This window comes from Lactuca saligna, chromosome 1, assembly GCF_052625555.1.
Source record: "Lactuca saligna cultivar CGN05327 chromosome 1, ASM5262555v1, whole genome shotgun sequence".
Lineage (NCBI taxonomy): Eukaryota > Viridiplantae > Streptophyta > Magnoliopsida > Asterales > Asteraceae > Lactuca > Lactuca saligna.
This window is the reverse complement of record NC_136417.1, coordinates 13,785,314-13,791,159: the sequence shown is the minus strand read 5'-3', so window position 1 is coordinate 13,791,159 and position 5,846 is coordinate 13,785,314.

Genomic DNA, 5,846 nt, shown 5'->3' with positions numbered 1-5,846 from the left:
GCACATAGGATGTCTTATGACCAAAACCCATCAGTGGTATCAGAGCCATTGGTTTGGTTTCAATTGTATGAACTTGATATATTAGGGTTTATTGCCAATAAACCCTAGGAGGCTAGGGTTTTTTGAGATTAGGGTTTGCAAACCCTAATTTGCAAGAGTTTGAATAAGATCTTCAAATCCTTTCCTTAAACCCTTAAATTTCGAAATCTAGGGCTTGTTATAATCCCTTGATTTTTGAAATTTGCCTCCTCCCAAAGATAAGATCCTAATTTTTATGGATTTGGATTATCCCATATCTTGTAATTATCCTTTAATTGTTATATATGGTAATTCAAGATCTTGCATTATCCATCAATATTTTCGAAATCTATATAGATATTTAAGGGATTAGGATAAGTTAAATGTATAAATTGTAATTATCCTCATTATTTAGATAATCCCTTATGATTTAATAATTAAATTAATAGTCTAATTCAAGATAATTATTAAATCAAGAGTTTTAATATTTAAAATTTTAATTTAAATGTCATAAATTCGAAATTTTAAGATAGATTAAAACTAAATTGTTTGAAATATTTCAAAACTTTCCCTCAAGTTTTGGAATTTAAAAGTTGATTAAAAAGGTTTAATTAGGAGTGTTAAATTCTAAAACCCTAGTATTGTTTTGAAAAGTTCAAATCACACCCTTATGGTTTTATTAAGTAATTAAGGTGTATAATTAAAAGAGATTTAATAAATCCATAAAAGTTTTGGTTTGCAATTTAATTGAATTAAAGGTATAATTATTAAATTTGACCACATAGTATTTTAAAAGTATGAAATGCACCCTATACTATATATATAACATTAAAAGTCTAACATTATATATATGTATGAGTAAAAGTCAGTCTTACCGTTAGTAGGCCTCATTCACGAAGCTGGTCTATAAGGGGTGTTTAAGGAAATTGCCTATAAAATGGCGATTGAATGGGTATCCACTCTTACCCACCGCACTCTTGACTAGTGGAGGGTCGTTAGCCGAACGGGTAGGATAGGATGAAACCTTCCATTATAAGTATAATGAAATACAAAGTAACTAAATGTTTTTCTAATTCCCAATCTTAGTTACTTAGGCAAAAGTGAATTGATGCAATTCCATGAAATTACACTTTATGCCCTTGCGAAGACGTTAGTGGAGCGTGTGTGGTTTACCGGCACACTAAATGGTTCTAAGCAAAGGTTGCAAAGGGTGACTCAATGTTTGTCATAGTTCGGTGGAGCGTGTGTGGTTTACCGGCACATCGAATGGGTGATTGTAACATGTGAGGGCACCATGTAAGTTTGCATGGTTATTCACACCCGCTTTGTGATCCTCGGCATCCCAGTCACAAACAAGAGGGGCATATCGAGATTTAAACATGCCATTGAAAGTTAAATGAATCTCAAAGGATCTAGGAGTTTTCATAGATTTAAAACTTAAATTTCTTTTTCGTTTTTCATGGTGGAAATTAGTGAATCGTCATTCACTTACCTTCAAATATTCTGCAACTAGATTACGGCATCCCTTTTCTAGGTTGTAGCGTATTGTGTTGGGTCCTAGCCTTAGTATCTCATTTGGGTGATTTACTAAGGACTCAATCGATCAACTAACTTGAATTTGTTGTCTCCCGTTTTGTAGATGTCAAAGTTCGACAATCATGGTCTTCCCAAATCCCGTGGAACAAGCATTCCACATGAAGATGATATTCCACGATTCGATCGAGGAACAAGAAATCATGCTTCACTTCCTCCTCCTCCTCCAATTGTTCTCCCTAACCCACAAGATCAAAGAGTTGAAAGGTTCAATATCACTAAGGCCCTATTGGAAATGAAACATGAAGATGGTAAATCCGTGTGTGCCCACATTCTAGGAATGAAATCACACATCGATAGGTTGATTATGTTGGGTGTGTCATTCCCGAATGAGTTGGCTGTAAATTGGGTTTTGCAGTCACTTCCTGAATCATATAATGAGTTCAAAAGAAAGTATTATATGATGGATCATGACGACAACCTCATTGACCTAACCTACATGCTCATTGCTGCTGAATCAGAAATGATTTGGCGAAGCAATGGAGCGTATTTGTTGGGAGAGTCAACCGACCATGCTTCCGAGGATGTTCTAGGAGAACCAACCTGCGTTTGCTGCCAAGAGAAAGGGCGTTGGATAGAAGTCTGCCCCAAGAGCCTGAAAATTCCAAAGATGGGAGAGTCAAAGAGTATGACTGCGCTTCAGGTAAAATCCACTATCTAACTTCGTTAAGTTCCTATTCATTGATTTAAATACATGATGTGATAAGATTGCATTTGAATGTTTTGCAGGATCGGTGAAAAGAAAGGAAGCTTGATAAGAGAGCAAGATGAATCTAATCACAAGAGATGGATCTCGATTGCATGGACTTGAAGATTGGATTTTGAGCTTAGATAGTTATGATAGAGTTGTTAGAAAATTTCCTTTTACGTAGTTTTCAATAGATTTTGCATTGTAAGGACAAATGTTTTTCCGCTGCTTTTATAAATAAGATAAATTTTGTTTGACTTATTTATTTATTTGTTTACTTCCTTGAAATGAAATCGTTATGAAAATTGATGTTTGCATATTTCTACAACGAATGGATATGATTCTTAGTTATGTTATTTATGGAAATGTCGAGAATTTACCAAATAGGCAGAGTTTCTCATCGCCCAAAGTTTCAATTGGACTGAAATTTGGAATCACGCAACTTGGTTGCATGGTGAATGAGAAATTTCATATTTGGAAATTAGACAAATTCGTTGAAAAAGTGTCAAGTGAAGGACTAGGAGATCGAGTACATAAATTTGTGTGTTGATCAAGTTCACCATAAGAGTAACAAAGATATTTGTCATGATTTACTAAAGGCTTAGTAAATATGATTACACTTACAAGATTAAGTGTAATTCTGAATTGATTAAAGGGTTTAGATCAATAGTAGAACGAACAAGAAGAATCAAGTAGGCAGAAAGATAAAAGTTTCTCCATTCTAAGAAGAAGGGAGAGTAGCTTTTATGCTTGATAATGGGTCTTAATGATTAAGAACCATGTCTCAATTGATCCTCTAAGTAAGTCTTAGTACAATTGTATGTTTAAGAAGAGGAATCAAGGATTGAAGAAATGGTTAAATCAAGAAGTCTATCATACTTCGTTCCAATAACAAGTCTTAAAGTTAAGATTGTGGCAATGAGTGAAAAGTATTAAAGGTTTATAACATTCATAAATTGTGGAAAGTTGTGATGTCTTGAATAAGACAAAGACCAACTTGGACCAATTTATGAAGTGTTTTGATAAAAGCTACACTAACTATTGAATATTTGGTTGTCAACAAATGTTTATTGACAAGAGAATCTTATATGTCAAGGAGTCAGTGGGAGTCTTAATGGTCTTGAATAGTTTCAAGAACAAATCAAATAAACCTTATCGATCATCACAAGCACACGAGTTGAGTTTTACAAGCTATCGTGTTGACGATATTTTGATTCCGTGCTGCTCCAATTGAGTTAATTATGCATGTGAGTCCTATGAGTACTCATTTTGAACGCATAAAAGGCAAAGCACCTTGATCAATGAAAGGTACATTGATAGGAAAAAAGTGAGATGCTTAACTACTTGGAAGACGTGGTGGGCAGTTGTGCTACCATAAGGCAAGAAATCAAGATTAAAAAAGGCTCGGTCCATATGAGTTTGAATTTGTTGTAAACTTTGGTTTTAAAAAATTCACATGGATAGGAACAAATACACCATTTAAATCTAAGTGTCATAAGATTTCCTCCTTCATGAAAATGATTGTGAGGAAATGCTTTCACTAAGAAAGATTTTAAGAAGATAGTGATTGTAAAATTGCATTCTCGAATTCGATCATGGTTACGGTATCCCTTTCCATAATTTGAATTGTGAGGTTTGGCAATTAGTCTTAATTGTTGAGACACACATATGAACTATCTAAAGGCAAAGGTGTATAAGTTCAAGAAGCCTTGATAAAAGATTATCAAAGCACTAAGTATTAGAAACATGGATTTAAGAAATTCAATAGGTATTGTCTTTCTGAAAGTTAAGATGTTTATGAATACATGTTGAAGCTAGTGGGAGCATAAGTGTTATGTTTTATAGTAATCATCATGATAGTGGGAGCATAAAAGTTATGATTGTATGATTATTATAGAAAGTATTGCAAGTTGGCAATATTAATTATAGAAAAACAAGAGTTATACCTTGCAAAGTCGTAAGGGTTGTAAAGTTGTTTTGCTATAATTAAGGGAGAGAATATTATGCTTCATTTCAAATCTAAAGGATTAGGTTGAGAAATGTTGATAAATTTAGTCAAAGGTACATAGTGTGTTCTTAAAATTTCGATTATGATTACGACATTCCTCTTCACAATTCGAATTTTGAGAACATAGCAAATAAAACATTATGCGTCGCGTCCCATACGCTTCGGGTATAGGATCGATTGAAAATGCTTTAATGTTTGACCATTCTAAAATTTTCCAAATGTCTAGCACATTTAGAGGGAAAAAGGGACTAGAATTGGTTTTGACTAGAATAATTAAACAACTATCAAAGGACAATCCAAAGTTCGACAAGGATTGGTCGCTTGTGAGTAGTTGGAAGTATAGTATTGGAAAATATGGAAATGTTTCCATATTGGATGGACCATATCGACATCATTACAAATAGAAAAGATTCTATTAAGAATGAGTTGTCATGAGGAAAATATGGAAGCGTGTTCATATTAGGAAGTAAATATTGAAAATCTATGTCTAGATTAGAAACTTTTGTGCAAAAGGATGTTCAAAGGAATGTACTTTGAGAGAGAGACATCATATCTAAGGAATTGTTTTGTAACAATCTCCGATAGAGGACTTTGTAATATCATTGGCAATAGTCTTTGTGACTTTGGTGCAGTGACATTACGAAAGGATTGTTGCATAAAGTGTTAGAATCTAGCATATTCTATAAGTAGCAAGAATTTGATATTCTTACACTTATGAAAAAGGATTTGGAGTTGTAAAATGAGAATGATTGGAAATGTGTTCAATTTGTCTATTTCACAAAAGTAAGAACCATAGGTAAACATTGTGTGCATGCTAGGAGCATGGGACAAGTGTTGGAATTCAAGTAAGAAGTTGATTACCCGAAGCGACAAATAATGAGTAATCGATATGGTGATAAATAAAAGGAGTTTTATTTATACTCAAAGGGTTGAGGCCATATGGGATTAGTATTATTCTTGTGTTTCACTTTGCATGTTTTGACTTCCAGAATAATTGAATTTATTAAGAATAATCGAATTATTCGAACGGGCCACAATCATTCATATGTTGGAAGTAGATATGAATGAAGACTGTCGTGAATTGGTGTGTGGATTCCCTAAAAGAGTATTAGACATAAGCAAATGTTTGCTGCAACGTTCATGAGTGCTTATGAATATGAATTTGAGCATTGGATTAAACCCACGCTCACTTGGATCACTCCATGAATTGTATCACGAGTGATTGGTGAGACGATAACATCTTATATTCTTGAAACCGAGATGTGTGAGTTGTATCTTGCTAATCGGTTGCACATTGATAATATGTAAACGCGCTAGTAACTTGGTGTTATAAAACATATTATTGTGTGTAATTTGGTTAGTGAGTGCAAGCGAGCATTGTATCAAAGTTTATCCGTTTCTTTTATCCAAAGAAGGATAAAAGCGATATCTTTTGGGCCCCTCGATGGTTTAGTGATGACAAACGTAAATGCTCGGCCGGGCTAGGGCTAATTTGATTTGTTCAATTAGTCGGTCGTCATAAATCGGGAATCGAGATAT